The sequence below is a fragment of the Conger conger genome, chromosome 9 (genome assembly GCF_963514075.1).
Source record: "Conger conger chromosome 9, fConCon1.1, whole genome shotgun sequence".
NCBI lineage: Eukaryota > Metazoa > Chordata > Actinopteri > Anguilliformes > Congridae > Conger > Conger conger.
In genome coordinates, this window is record NC_083768.1 from 30,924,089 (window position 1) to 30,941,137 (window position 17,049).

At 41.4% G+C, this 17,049-nt stretch overlaps 1 protein-coding gene across 1 annotated transcript in view; it reads right to left on the bottom strand.

Annotated features, from left to right (window-relative positions):
* The window catches only part of basp1 (brain abundant, membrane attached signal protein 1), a 41,306-nt gene extending 24,874 nt beyond the window's left edge, over nt 1-16,432 (bottom strand). Inside the window, exon 1 of the mRNA XM_061255460.1 lies at nt 16,234-16,432. The gene's annotated coding sequence lies outside the window, so the exon portion shown is untranslated. The remainder of the gene's footprint in view (nt 1-16,233) is intronic.
* Between the last annotated feature and the right edge of the window lie 617 nt (nt 16,433-17,049).

The following is a 17,049-nucleotide window of genomic DNA, read 5'->3' on the forward strand; positions in this document are numbered from 1 at the left end:
ATGTATGTGTAAATTTGTGCATGTTACAGATTGCTATGAATTGTATTGTGATACTACACATGGAAGTATATGCAGAGATAGAAAATGAAGGTTCAGAAAGTAAAAGCCATTCATACACTGTATAGCAGACACTGGATAAAGTCAGGTTTTATTTTTAGTTAATTCTGCCAAAATGACAAACAGCTGCATCATATCAGTGTGTTAATTCTTACTTTTTCCATTTCAGGAATTAAATAATACTGTTTGTAGGAACTGAAAATGTTTACAACAGAAATAGATCCAAAAATGAGGACACTTGTAAGATATCAAATGTATCTGTATTCACCTGCCAAGCATATGTAAGAATCTGTTTGGCAAATGTTCTTCTATTGTTAGTTAAGATAAATGGTTTATTTAACAACTATAACAATCATATAGCCTATTTTTTATCCGTATGCATTGATAGCAATCTGACTCTATTAAAAACATGACTGTACATTGGCACTATACCTACAGTCAGTACAACTGTGCTGTCTATACATTGCCCACTGTATTTTGAGGTCTTTACCCATCCTGAATTGACTTCAAAGTAGCTACCATTGATCTTACTTGACAGGAATTTCAGATCAGCCATGTTATGACCCTGAATTTTATTCAATTTATAGTTGCATATCGGTTCATATCTTGACACTTTATCATGTTGTTATGATGTCTAGAACATAATAGATTGGCTAATTGAATTACCTTTTATTTTGATCATTTTAGCATAGTGAGTTTGGCTGGATGAATTTGCATATATTTGAATCACGTTTTCAAGTTTATTTGGAACGTGAAAGGCTCAATAAAGTGATCCTCCCCAAATCCACAAAAGACAAGGAAAACCAACTTAAAGTGTGAAAGTACTGAAAGTAGTGAATAAAGCAAACTGATACCAAAGCTGCAGAGCAATAACAACAGGCCACAGGCACATACAAGATTTAAACTTCAGGCCTTTTCTGAAAGGCCTTTCTTCACACTGAGACTATCAAGCCATAACAAAGGATCGATACTTCAAGTTACCCTGTTGTGTTGCGAGGGCGTGCAGATTGTACCTCTGCTTAGAAAGGCTTCTGCAAACACTGCTGATTCTGGCCAACTCTAGAGACAGACATGAAATACCAGCCAAATGCATCATCCAGATCTATCTGCTCTTTTATTCTGAGTCTTCAGGCATTTTCACGCCTGGAAAATGTCTCTCTGTCCTTTCTCTCCCAGGCAGACCCACAGAGTGGCCTTAAGGTCAGATTCTGGGGTTCCTCAAGAGAGCTTGCAGAAAGGATGAGCAGGCTCTTCTTCGCTGGAGGCAAAACTGATCTCCTGCATCAATTACAGCTGTAAATTCACCGGTCTACACAGGCTCTATAATAAAAACGGCTGCTGTGTTGTCTGTCAAACGGAGAGCAGCAAGATTTGAAGGACCAGTGAACGTACTTTCCTCCTTATACTCTTCGGTTCCCATGTAAAAAAAAATCCCAGAAGTCCCAAAAATACAAAATTGCTGGGATAATGAATTCCAAAATTCTCTTGAGAGAGCAGATTGAAAAGTTAAGAGTTTTCCATCTTCATTTAGTAATGAGGTCACTTGGTGACTGATAGTCAGTTCCAATGGATTCTGCTCAATCACAAAAGGCTAAATGCCTGTGGGTTGGTGACTCGATTTTTTTGTGTGGATATATTTTCATCTACACCTCTCTAATGTGTCCAAATCTGTTGTCTCTCCCCTGACTGCATTATTAGCTCGTTTAAAAAGGTTTTTTATCAGGCATCCAGGGCCACTAAAATCCTGGTGTACACAGTAAATGAAATGTCATTGTGATATAGAGGAGACAACAAAAGCGGTGAGTGCTAGGCATTCTCATGCACAGCACAAAGAGCCTCCGGGGACTGCTTACTGAAAACCATTAACATCTGACAGCTACCTTATAGGGCTGGCTGTAGCAGACTATTTTGTACACGCGTGGTGCAATTTTAAGATCATGTCTGCGTTAATGTGGGGTTCAAAATGGCTGTTGGTAAGCAAGGCAGAGAGATTCAGCATGCAAACTACAATTTTGAAGACACTAGTTTTGCAGACTGTACAGTAGGAGTAGGACAACCGAGTTGAATGGACACTCTGTGCTTCTATCGACAGAGAGCTTAGGCAGTTGAGGTGCTGTTATACCTACAGCATTCAGATGACAAATGACACTTTCAGGTCACTGTAGCTGCTAATTGACTGCTAAGATAACACAGCGACTTTGGGAAAATGCTGTACATTGGCAGCGCTGGAAACAGGGGTCCATTATGCTCTGCAAGGCCCATGGGGGGAGTGTACAAGCGAGTGTATATCACTTGTTCCCTAGGAAGAGAGGTCAACCAAGCACCATGCACCTGTCCACCTCCAGTCACAGTAACTGTTTAATCATGTAGCGTTTGGAACCAATCAGCCCTGATTAATGGCACACCGAATTTAATGTTGAGATTTTCAGGGAGCACAGGCAAGTGCCCATTTCGCCCGGCTCTCTTTGGCATGATAATATTCCAGTGGTCGCCGCCCACTGGGGATACGCCATCCATCAGAGGAAACGGCCTCTCAGAATTCTGCGACGGGTGGCAGTTTTTTTGAATGAACACTGAGTACAAAATGCTCTGTTTACCATAATATCAGTACTAGTAGCCCCTTTGTATAATGCATTCAGCAATAAAGGCTCAGATCCCTCATGAATTCCAGAATAGCTGGCGTTATCATGTTGTTAGTGTCAATGAATTTTTTTTTTTTTTAAGGGCAACACTTTTTTATTAAATATTTTTAAATAGATCTGCTCCCCAGCGCAGGGCTGTATATATCATGCAGTCTTATGAGTTCCCTTTTGGGCCAGTGGGGGTTGCTCAAAAGAAATGAGGCACAGATGCCTATCCAATGGAACCCTCCCATGTCCTGAGTGACCCAGGCACCGATTGTGCGTCGCCCCATGGAGCTACCAGCCACAGTGAGCACTGCCATGGTCCAGATTTGGTCCAAGTCATCCATGAACCAGAGTGTGGTGCCTTAACCGAATGAGCCACCCAGCAGCCCGCAGTCAAGCAACTGTCTGTGCAACAGTACATTGTACAGTATAGCGATGCTACAAACATACAAAGCGTATGGTGATTAACTGACAGTACTCCCACTCATATCAAGCACTGGGCATTTTTCTTACAGATAGTGTCCAAGGTTATTATTAATCAAAGCACAAAATAGAGACAGCTAAGCTTGAACATGCAATTTAGGAATTACCTTCCCAAATGATTAGAGAACTGGATCTAGCCAAAATCATCTTCATAAAATGGACGCCATCTTCTCAAAGAAGGCAGAGGTATCAGAACAGGCGATCATGGAACTCAGTTGTGGCTGAGCAGACAGTAGGTTGGATAAGTCAAATATTTATTCACCCACTCCCTTCTGCTTCTGTTCCAACAATGGCAGGTTAGGTGTAGCCTATATATTTTGTCTATTTTTTTTAGGCTTCTTTGCCTGTAAAAAAAGGTTGAGGCTGTATTCATTGCTTCCACATAGTTACATACATATGTTGAAAATAATTATGTTTTAAAAATATATAAATGCTGCTGCTTTGCATTGCCCATTAATTGCACTAAAAAATGAAAAACAATTTGTATTTGAATCTACCTTTTCCTCTAGCATTGGACATAATATCCTTCTAAACCACTCAGTGTGTTTTTCTTTGATATGCCAATTTTTCTGACAGGTGTAAAAGTGAAAAAAAAAAGAATCTAGGTCCAGATTGGGTTGTTAGCACTGCTCACTGCTCATGTGTAAAGTATGGACTGGCTCTGTCAGGTGAACTGTTGCATAAAGAGCATCATTTGCACAGAAACAGTGCAGAACCACTAAATTGCCAAGGGTCTGTGGAAAGCCAGATGTTTTCCGAATGATGCACACAGACACACACACACAGGCACAGACACAGAAAAAAGGCACAGGCAAGTGCACATTCATGGATGTAAGCAAATACACACACACCCATACAAACATATACACACTCGCACAATGGTGTCTGTGTCACCATTATAGCACAGGTTGACGAGGAACATCTTTGGGTCTCTGATTGTGTCACAGAAATGACTAGATGGTTCCATGTACTTTTCTTTTTGTTCAATATGAACAGTTATACCGGCAGGTAACATTACAGGGGATGCAAAATCAACGTGGTGTGTGAAATCTTGAAGATTCCTTGAGGACCTGAGCTACCCCCATGTGTAAGCCACTCTTTCCTGAATATTCCTGTTACACTTTCCACATATGGTAAGTCACATGAGCCCACGGCAGTCTGCTCCCAAGAGGACCCCACACATGTACCGCATTTATTCCCAGTGCACCTCCCTCTGTCCTCCCTTGCCAATGAGAGGAGCAAGCGAGTGCTGTGCCCATGCATCCGCCGCTCAGCCCAGATCACCGAGAATAAGGAAAAGTAAAAATACAAAATAATAAAAAACGAAAAGGAATACCGCAGCCACAAATTTTTGTCCCGCCTAAAAAATAGCGCTGCCCTCATAGGGACACAATGAGTCACTCATGCAAATTCTGTCTGCTGTATATGTGAGCAAACTTATGAAGTTATCAAGGCCCTCTTTTGCATGGGCATTAGAATAGTGGAAGGGCAAATATAACGTTTGCATACAGCTCTGCCTTCATAATTCTTTTTTGGGCATATATTATTTGCTTACCATACATACATAGGCAAGGGCAGCCACCAGGAACCAGTTAAGGGTGTTTGAGAATTTTGGAAGGACAGCAGATTGCTGAAGCAAATGGTTGAGCTTCAGGTGGTTGGTGTGCATCCAGGCTGCAATGCCAGTCAGCCAGGCATGCAAACATACAGTACGTGCCTGAACTTGCCTCTCCCTTGAACAGAGGGGGAAAATTAGAAAAAATAGTTGATTGTCAGCATGAGCGGAGAGAGGAATGATTTGTAGTAAAAAAGAGAAGAGGAGAGGACCAAGCACCGAGCCCTGTGGGACACCAGTCAAGTTTGGGGCCGGGATCTCCTCCAGGTCAGATGGTAGCAAGATATGAATCACACTGTGTAAGTGTAGATCGTGAGGCGCTCATCTCCACAAGAGGCGAGAGAAGGATCCTGTGGCTGACGTCCTCAAATCGTCAAGTCAACAATGATGACGACAGAGCTGAGTGATTGACGAGTGAAAAGCATCTGTAACTGGGAGGATAGCAGCCTCAGTGGAGGGCCAGGGCTGAAACCTGATTGCTTGGGGTGCAGGAGGTTTTGCTGGGGATGGAGAGAGAGTTCACAAACAGCTCAACCACAGCAGTGGCTGACATAGCAGAATTAACTCTTTCCACAGAGAGAGACACTCAAATTCTCGGAGGCCAAAGCCATTGTGAAACTGTGGGCTGCAGGGGGCTGTGGTGTTAGAAATGCTCTAACCTGTAATTCTCCGGACAGATGTACCTGTTTTCTCTCATTATTGCACTGTGTCTGGCTAAATATATTGCTATTCATATACATTGTGTGACAGTAGTGAAACAATTTACTTTATGCTTATCCACTGACCGAGCTACACAAAATGCTATTAAGGGAGGGATATTTGGTTAGCCTTAACAAACCTTAATGCAAGGGCGAGATTTGATCTTCTAGATTTTAATTGTGTTTTCCTTTCCATTTCTACGGCATTTATTGCACCATAGGATTTCAGGATTTGACCAGACTATGGGGCACTATGGGGCACTGAACTAAGAACCACTACAAAAGGGCCCCGCATTCTTGTTTCAACTTGTGTGACCACACAATCTCTGCATAAAAGAACGAGGGGTGTGTGATCAACCTTTTATTATCAGCCTATTCATCCCATTATGTGATAAGATCTTAAATTGTGCCTCACGCTAATGTCATGGCACATGCAGATATTCCTTCAGTTCTTGTCATTTTTCACATCCGACCGACTGTGTTCATGGCGCCAGGCTCAGCCATTTACAAAGAGGACCATGTTCACCGAACATTCCCCTCTTTTCAGAATGACGAGAAAAAGCCACCGCTTCCATCACGACATGACCGCTCGTCCAAGCCGAGCTAATGAGCACCCACCCCAGCCACGTTCTAATTGGCAGTTCGCTCGCTGCTGTTGCTAGGCTACGGATGGATGCCAGCCAGCCCCTGTGTGTGTCTGAGGCGCCGAGCAAGCAAACAAGATGGAGCTCGCAGGAACAGTGGACGGCTCGCTCCGGATCGCTCACCACAAACTCCATCTTACTGTCTCCCTCAGCTGCGCTGCATGGGGAGTCGCCAGCAGCACAGAGCGGCTTATTGTTTCGGTACAGCACACACCCTAATATGGAATATCTCAATACGCAGCCAAATACCAGATCCGCGTTTACAGATTCATCTTCTAATATTTGCTTAGATATACGGCATATTTTTTAATACATCCCTCTTTTGCCATTTTAAGCGATGTTGATAATGCATCTTGCCAAAGTGTCATTTTACGATGCCTTTTCCAATTTATTCTGTTTCCAATTTATTCCGTTATTGACAACACACAGCGCAAACAATTAGTCATAACTGGTGAATTTGCCATTTCCAATTTACATACAGAATATATATTCCTTTGTTTATGTGTTGTAATTGTATAATATATTGCATTTTTATGGGTGCTTTTTGAAAGCTGTTACAAATCACGCTTTTGTAAATGATAGGGAGATAGAGTGCCTATGCAGGAATACTCAATCTTCAGATAATGACAGAAAACCATTTTAAAATTGATAGCTTGGCCCTTCAATTAATTGAATATTTGACTTAGGCTAGTAAATGACCGACTGTAGCTTCATACCACTGGCGCTGTAAGAGCAATATTGTGTTTTAAGAGAACATTCATTTCAACAGCCTCTTGAAAGTAAATACCATTTTCAGGTAAGGGCATTTGCAGCGAAAATTTGACTGAAATCAAGATAGTACATTTGGATGAATTGTGCAAATTATACTGCTTTACTGCTATTGCGATTGGAGAAGAAACAAGCCTAATGAAATGAAAGTATTTTAATCCCAAATCAAAATCTTTGTTCGTAGTAACCAGATTGGATAAGAAAATCCAGCATATATCACAAACTATTAAAATGTCGGTTTTACAGCCATGTTTTCCCATACATTCTTTAGAAATGGTGCCAAATGTCAAACATGGACACTTAAATGATAAGCAGATAAAATTACTGGAGGTATTTTTTTTTAGAATCCAAAAGTCCTCACAGTGACTGACCAAAAGACAGAGCTATGCCTATATATGTCTACTAACCATAACTACTTGTACAAACATGGAGTGCGACCAAGTCCTATCAATGCACTGCGGATTGCTCTTTGTGAAAGAGGATATATTTTCTCATGTACTTTAAAGGTTCTTCCAATGACGTCTGGACCGTTCTGTCACAGTATGAGGGCAGTTCTTTGTCTTCAGTTTCATCACCACCTTCAGCCGTGGGGGGATATTGTTTGTATCAAATCCGCCTGTATTACTCCAACAACTACGAAGGCTTGCTTTATCAAGCTTCACCAAGGGCTTCACATCATTCTATGCAACACAACACGTCTTTAAGTAAAGTGTAATTTCCCAAACGCTCTAATGATGCAATTTGATGCAACTTAATTGTTCCTCCCTGCAGCACTGTCACAAGATAGAGGATTGATTAGACAATGACTCGGAACAATCACGGTGGGACAAATGACAGTCATAGATCAATGCTTTGAGGATCCAGAGGTCGAGCAAACCATGAAACCAATTTGCCGTTGACCTACATAGAAACGTGCTCCACTGGCATGTCAGACTACTTATGTGAAACAGATCCAAGTCACCGAGCTCAATTCAAATCACCCACTGGAAGTGGGGGAAAGCATGTGGTTATGTTGTACAGAGGATGCAGTACATTGAACATTCATTTCTGCAGGGCCAGCCCACTTTCTCCATGTTGGAGGTTTGGAGCGGACAAGAGTCTCTGGTTTAATATGTACTGATCAAAAATGTGTCAGCTGACCATCAAGGAAGTGGAATAAACCCCAGGCTTGCATGCCAGGGGAGTCAAGCATGCTTCCAAGTGTGTTCCATATGTGGTGGATATCCCAAAAATAACATTCATCTCCAAATCTATTCAACAAGGTCACCACAACGTTAATGGAACTATCCATCAACTTAAATAAAGCACTAATCATACTGGCTGCAGTACAGTGAGGAAATCCCCTCTGGAAAAGCAGTGTTCTTGTCAACATCGTCAAGAGTTTTCATAACATCTATACTTTTTCACTGTCAACAGTTTACTGTTTAAATGACCAGGTTTAAATGTCACCTCGTTTAAACACTCTGCTGCAGAAGTTTGGCTCATCCCAACAGTTGGTGTTTGGTAATCACCTTAAATCTGTTATTAATGAAACATCACCTAGGAATAAATGGTAAAATCAAATATTTTCTGAAATCTTTCATAAAAGGAAATGCATTGTAAAATGCATGCATGACACGTAACTATATGTCAGGCATGGACTATACATAGCATATTTTGCCATATAATAAAATGTTCAAATATATATATATATACGGGATCATCAGTGATCACTACATCCATGCTTGCACTTGGAAATAGCACATTAAATTCACAGTCCTTATCTCCAATATTCAAATGCTGAATAGTCATACAAGTTTTCCAGCACTACTAAGCAATGCAAAACAATACCCTCAAGGCTATCTCATGAAAGGCCTGCATCAGAACATAAACCATTCGCATCAGTAGTTATTTACTTTCATTTCATCCTTTGCACCAGTTGTTATTGTCGGCTGCCATTAGATTTAACTGCAGAATTATCTGTAGAAATATCACTACTGCAATCAATGGTTTGCAAAACCGCTAATATTGCAACAGGTGGATATGGCACTTAACGCCCAGTTTCCTCACACACGCATAGACCACTAATCCATTTGGATAGTTACAGGGACTGCCTGGATCACTCACTTAAACCAAAGGTGCCCCACCAATGAGTCTGTGTATAGTGAGTGAAGCATAGGAGTGGGCTACTGTTACAGGTATTGAGTATTGAGAGAATACTTGTCCATGTAAGTCATCATCTGTTGGCACCCTGGTTTTTACAATTGCTGCTTTGCTTGAGAGTTGCCACACAATATTGCAACTGGGCACCATACATGTTTAAAGTACTTTACTCTGAGAGTTGTCATTTCAAATTCAAGGTGAAATCCTTGGAGGAATGTGCTTAACCTACAGTACAAACAGGTACATGAATAAGTGAGTACATCGAATATAGTTTTTTAAAATTAAGTGAATTGAGTTGAAACTGCCTTTGACCAGGTCACTTGCAAGTAAATAGAAGGCAAGTGCTGTATTTTGATAGGTTGTTCCTCATATAGGGCTAAAGTTTCAAACTTAAATGATTTATTCACACAGGTCAATCTGTCTGGCGCTACCTCCAAAAATAAAGGCTCCGCCGGGTCCTCCATTATCGGTGAATCGCCCCAGGTTTGTGCTGCACGGGCCCTTAAAAGCGATTGTATCTGTATCTGTGGCAGATATTTGCGATCAGAGGGTGTCTCGTGGCTCATATCTCTTCAGGAAACGGTTCCCATCAGCCACCACTTCTATTAAATAGCTCTCACCACTCTGCTGCTCTGGAATACACAACGTTCTCAAGGAGGCCTTTAGCTTTAAAAGCTGAAGCAAATCCTCCTTCCATGCCCTCTGTGTCTGACGCCCTATAATTATCTTCTTTTTTCCTATTTGGATTTTTGCTCCTGAGCTGTTATTATGAAGAGAAGAGAATTGCCAAGTTTGGGTTCTTCACCACTGTCCTGAACTATCACTCTCTATTCATGTTCACATTGTTTTGAGGAGCATAAGAAGAGAAAGACTGAAAAACCAAATGCCTTCATTGCTCAAAACAGTGAGGCCTGTCACATCAAGTGAAATTTCAGATATACAAAGGGCCTGGCTTCATACAGAACTTGACAGCCATGACAAAAAGACCTCACAGCTTAAAAACTGTAATGTTTCATAGAAATAGAAACTTAATTATCCATGGGGCCAAGAGATGTTAACTGGACAGGAAAGAAATAGAAAGCTTTATTCTTAAACTAAACAAATTTAAAAATGCCCAAGGTTTTCAGCATATAATAGATATGATGGTACTAAAAGACTACACATTGTTTAGCATCCATTTTGTAGTAGACAGATGCATAAACACAATCGGAATGTTCTGAATAATGAGAAAAAAGATAAATATGTCTCTTTAACTACACATCTCACCTCACATATAATACTTGTATTTAGCATGTATCTGAAACTAAAAAGCATATTTATTTTGCTCTCATTACCCAAAGTAAAGATTCTCTCTACCGTTTGCTCATTGATTGCTCCCAGATTGCATTTGCAGCTCAATATGGTCAGACACTGTTTTATCAGGCTACTTTGTCCCAGTAGTCAAATCGATAACAGATTTAAATTTTAGATGTAATCTTGCGTGCTGCATTCAAGCACAAATCCCAGAAAGCACAAAAGCATCATATAATATTGCATTTTACAGGTGCAGTGGATGGAACACAATCTGCATGCAGCTTCCATGTGATCTTCACAAGGGAGAGGGGGCTGTTGGAAGGCAGTGAGACTGCCAAGATGGCCACCAAATCAATCATCCCGCCAGTGGCGTGGAAGCAGCTCCTGGAAACAGACAGGGCCCGCGGCTGGCCAGGGTATAGCTATGAAAACAAACTGATGCAAATGGGTACAACAAGGCCTGGCATCAAAAGGTCGAAAACAGGACAGACGAGGAGAGGTACCACTGTGTGCAACACAGAGCAGAAAAATGAACCTGTCTTTATGGAACACCACAACATCCATAGGCTTTACAGACTTAAGGCTATTTAGTTTCGACTCCTCTATCATCAACTGTCTTCCCAGTTCATACACCTCCTCCTTTTCCACATTCGGAATTATTCTGGACACCGAAAGACGTCACGCCACAGCCAGGAATCAATTCACAGTGGAATGGTGGGCTGCGTTTGGTCTCAGTGACAGAGGCCACATCTCCGGTTTCAATCAATATCTCTGCAGACCGTCCCCATGACTACATGCCCACACACCCCCCCCCCCCCTTTCCCCAACCTGAGAAAAAACAATCCTTCACTTCGCCACCATTGGCTGGCGCGTTCTCCCTCCCCGACGCGGCCTCCTCCTTGTCCTCATGTCAGCCCAGACGATGCTGCCGCCTCCAGAATACTGACTCGGGCTGACATATCTGCGCCCGGCTCGTTGTCCCATCGTTGTCTGGGTGAGCGGGCTGCGCCAGAGCACTGGGCCCGTCAGATGCAGGACTGCCGATTGAGGACAGCGCGGGCCCGGCGGCGGCCAGGAGCCCTGCGGCCGAGGCTGTTTGTGCACCAGAGCCAGACCTGGGTCATTACCCCAGCCCCATCAACTACCAGAGCCCCCCACCCACCCCCCCCTCACCGCACACCACAGAGCTACCAACTCCAGCCACCTTGCCGAACGAGACAGCCTCCCGCAAGTACAGCCCCCGCCCTGAGAACACGCAGCCGTACGTGTGAAAACTCCTGCAGGACCGTCCTCTCAGCCGACACTCGTCCGCTGGATGGAAAGTGACAGAACTGGGACTCGTCAGGGTGTGTGGCAGGGGCCCAGAAATTGCAGATGTGCCTCCTTGCTCTCCACAAAGCCCACTGCCTTTGTTGTATAATAGCACCAAAGTAAAGATTTGAGTCAGACACCCCCCCTTCTCCCCTGCCCCTCCTCTTATACTCCATGTTGAGAAGCTAGTGCTTTAAATACAGATAATGAATCTCCAGATTATTATCTCATATTGAAATTCATCCCACATTGTCCCCTCCAGTCCCTCATAATCATAATCATAATTTTACTGACAGTGTGTGTGTGTGTGTGTGTGTGTGTGTGTGTGTGTGTGTGTGGAGGGCGGGATTGTCGTGGGGGTGGTCAGCAGTGATATTGATTGAAACCAGAGATATGGCCTCTGTCACTTGGCTCACAGACTAAACAAGGCCCACTGTTCCAATCTGAATTGATCCCTGGCTGATATGTTCATTCTCATTTGTTCAGGTGGAAAAGGAGCAGGTGTATGAACTGGGAAGACATTGCTGACAAAATATGTTAGCCTTAATTCTGTAAAGCTACAGTCAATAGGAATGGGGTTTCCTGAGTGATATTTAAAATGGTCCTCAAACCAATAGCCTGTGTCATGATTTATTTAAGGCTTAGGCATTTGGCCATTATCACTAAAATAAATCTTCCAAAGATTCTCATATTTGTTTCAATTTTACTTTTGAAATTTATGAATGGTTTTCTTTACATGTGTTTCCCTCATGTTGCTTTTGATGGACAAGGGGGACATGGAATTATTCTCTGAGAATGAATGAACTAAAAAGTTTAGTGTTCCTTGTTTGACTCCTTGAGGGAAAACTATTGTCTTTGTCAGTCAAACACATCGTATACACATTCCTCATTAACAGATGTACATTACGTTCTAAATAAAAACGTGCATTATTATTATTTTTCAGTGTGAATATAAATAGTATCCAAAGACAAAGCATTTGAATATTTGAATCATATTTTTCCCCCTGACATTGTAAAATTTGCAGTTTCCGGGAGCAAAATTAATCATATCAAGGAATTACATTATTGCATATAGACCCTCATTCATTAATTTGATGAAACGCAAAAAAATTACTTTCCTCATATTTTGTTAATTAAGACCTGCCAGAACATATAAGCCATCAATCAGTTGTGGTTAAATGCCCAAATGGTCGCTGATCTTGACCACTTCCCCTACACTGGCCATGACATGATCAGATGGCAGGACTAAGACCCCACCAAAAACACACCCATTCCAAGCCTATGTAAGGATTCTCAGAGCCTTTGAGAAATCACACGGCCTAAAATATGTTTTTAAAACACTCTGCACCTCTGTGCCAAATGCTTGACTTGTTGCAGTCCACAAGCTATGGTAAATGCAGTGCGTGTGGGGTGCCCCTTGCAATTCCTGATGGATAACAAATACAGAGTGCAAGAATATGTCCAAAAATACTGCACATTGTTCATTTGTTTTGAAAGGAGAGAAAAAACAATGTCTGGGAGGCCAAGTGTTGCTCAGAGTTTACGGTCCTCAGTGGGCACGGATATTATGCGCCGGGCACCCCTCCCCCTGTCACACTAATGGGCCCACAGTACAGCTTCTGTCTCTGGCCCCACTCCACACCAATATCTAGCTCCTTCAGCACCCAGTGGACATCCTTTGTTGGATACTCCTGGCTTTAATTTGCCAGCTGACAATGTCCATTTTGTTTCTTCTCCTAGAAGTGCCTTCTTCTGAATAATGAGACTCTATGCTATGTTTATATTGCAATTTCCTTCACTGCCACTTCTTGGCAGTGGAACAAACAATTCACAAGAGATTTGCTGCTTTTATCCTACGTGCAGCAAACAGTAACACTGTAGCTTGAATAGACAGAGACAACATGGATGCTTTAGCAATGTGCCATTATCAACTATGTATCATTTTTGGCAAATCCATTTTAAATAATAATGATATTCCCCATTACTTTGGTAATTTAAGTGCCAGCCGTAGTTATTTTACTATGGTAAAAAGGGACTGAGCCAAGTACAGTCACATTTCTCACCTGCACAACTCAACCTTTCTCAGCAGATTTCCATTACAATATGGAAAAAAGATCTTGAAATGGAGTAGCTCAAGGTAGCACCTGTTCACAATGGCCAAAGGCATGTTCATGCAAAATAACATTGTATAGTATATCTCTGCTCCAGGTTGATTCGCTGAACCAAATTAACGTCAATACACAGCAATGTATGTACACTGATAAAAATATGTATTTAGGCATCTCAGGTGAGATATCATGAGACAAATAACACAGAAAATGCTACGTCAATTAGATCTAATAATCAAATTATCAAGGACTGTAGTTAAATTCAACTGAGAAACTCAGCAAAAAAGGATGACACAAGCTAGAAGCGTCTCTGACCCTGCAGCCCAATACAAACAATATACATTCTGTTAGATATGACGATTGGTGAATTTCTAAGTTCGAGTGGCAGCCATTTTTAGCCATGCGCAAAAGCAGATGATTTGAAGAAACAGCAACCGTTACCCATTTTTCGTTAAAATTGTAATTATCTGAAAAGAACATACATTCTCCAATTACCAGTTCCTTCGAATAATGAAGAAACGCGCGGCAATCTGCGTCAATTGTAGATGTATTTCTTCTAACACAAAATGTTAAAAAATGGGGATGATGGGAGACATGCGGTCGCGTCCCTTTCTCAAACATCATGTGCAAAGAAAAGGCTAGTAACGTTGTTGGCAACGTGGTTCTAACAGGAATAACGGAATACAAAAAAATATTACGATATTCACTTATTCTCGCTTTCGGTAATTTCTGCAAGCATGAATTGTGGTTGTGGAGACAACTGGCTTACGTCGGTCATTCATATAGAACAGATCATTACAAGCATACAGCCTCAGTCATAAAAATATGAACACTTTGTAACACTAGACGAATATGTAACCAGTTAGCCTGTTCCGATATGACATCGTAGCCTCCAACTATTTTATTCGGAATCATAACATTCAGATTGTGTACGTAATAGTCTACTAAATAAATGGCACCTAAGCAATACTTTGTCCCTAGTTCATGTCGACGTTCGGTCTGCGAAGCAGGTGATACTACAATTAGGAGTAGAAAGCTATGATTTGCATTGCAACAAAATATGAACGGTGTGATCCATTTTTTCCTGTAACTGAGTAACAACCGTAGCCTACCACAGCCGGAGAGTAAAATGAAAATTCGAATGACGTTTTTTTAAATTGTGCAGTTTTCACTTTATTCCGTAGTGGAAATAAATACTGGAGATGCGTCGTGTCGACTCCCTCATTTCATCCTGCCGCATCTTTAATTAAGACCAGTACAATATTTACTGCCTGACAGTAGCTAACGCATGAATGTAAAAACGTTTAGATAGAATTGCAACGCTCTTGCTTAAGGATCGTCATCCCATTGCCTTGTAAATTAAGCGACAATCAATTGATAGGTGAGAAAGAAAATCAATCGCCCATCCACACCCTACATGCAATGCGCATGTGCCTCGTTGAAACAAAGAACCCGGACAATTACTATGGAAAGTCATTCATTCTCCAGACAGAATGGTAGAATAGCAACGAAGGTACATACTACTGTACCGAATTCGGCAGTGTACATGCCAATTACTTATTTTACATGGTTTAGATCACGTTCATATTTCAATACTGGCAACAATGACGGTTGTTGAGCCCCCTCCCCCGTATGTGTCAGAAAATCTAGACAGACCATTTTCTGGCGGGCAAGCCTCCAGAAAACGTATACATTATTAATTTCATAGCATGACACAATTTTGCCGTGTTTGTACTGAAGTCGGCCTATTATAAATCGACTAGGCTACGTTTCCTTATAAAAGGCTAAATAATATAAAATATTGTGGTCTGTCAGCGATGTACAGCGCACCAAGAAGTCACACCCCCAGACACAAAGGGGTGGAGTATAAAATCTTATTTTTAAACCATTAAGGTTTCTAATTAACAGGTATTATTTTATGCATAATTAACTACATTGTTCTTGAAGAAAAAATAAGCCATTTATTTAATATAAAATAACCAACTTTTCAGAATTAATCATACAGTCACAAAGATAGCGTTTTGGGTAAAATAACGTTTTCTTGCATGGGCAATGTTAGCCCATGATCAGCATTGCCATGAATAGATAGCCATGAATAGAATATGTGTTGAATAAAGACATTGGTAGGCTAAAGACAACGTGTAGAAAAGAGCCTACGCCCCTTTATTTGAAGATGTTCACACAAAATATAATCGAGGCTAGTATTTTAAATATATATAATTATTACGGATAATTTAAATTCAAATGTCCAGATCATGTCCAGATATTTTCAACAATGGTGTCTTTTTAATATACACTGTGCGTTCATTGTGCAGTCACCATCGAAAACCCCTACATATCCAAATTACGCTTAAGCTCTCCAAAGATAGATGGTAGTGGGAAGCAACAGCCAGATAGCCCAGCTGTTTAAATATGTGCTTCCTCTTAACAAGACGGGAAAAATTATCACTAGAAAAAAAATCTAGTGAACATTTAAGTGACTCTTACCGTTCTTCGCTGTGAAGTTCTCCCTGCTGAAGTGTGTGTGGAATATATTTTTCAGCGGCTCTGTCTGTGCGCTCGGTAGCTGTGCCTATTTGGGTAGTGTTCTGCGCGGTTCTCCCTGCATCTCACACACGCGCACGCTCTCGAGCTGGGGGGCAGTTCACACACTACTCAAGGGTGTATAGCGCGGTTGAGACCAGGAGGGCGCTGTAGTAACGTTACCGTGGATCTTACAAACGTTCTGGTGTGAAATCAGACCCATTTTCCTCCACCGATTCAATGCGTTTTTTGGGGGGGTTTTTGGACACAATAGTGATGCCAAGAATGAGGTCAAAATTATTCTTTAACAATTTAGAAAGGAACACACATATATGCGTCATCGGAATATTACGGAAACAATGATAATCATAATTTCATAACCCAATTATCATTTAGGTCACCAGTACTGTGTGTACAGTGTGTACAGTAGCATATAACTGATATACATTAAATTAAGGTATGCGTGATGCGTTTCTGAATCCACCATACGTACATTTTTACGAGTATGTGTTTTTACATGTTTATAATGCCAACATGGAATAATTATTTGATCAATAATTGCATTACATATGCAGATGATTCGATTGATTCGATTTGGATTAGAAATTGGCGCAAGATGTAACATTTCCACGGCTGAATTTAAAACATTGACTCCGGGCGCCCCCTGCCCATGGACATGTTGCATATTTCCCACACTTGTTCCGCATTCAGATTGGGTTATTGTCACACATTCTCTGCTAGGATACACAAGGATGGACAGTAGGTCGATCACTAAAATAT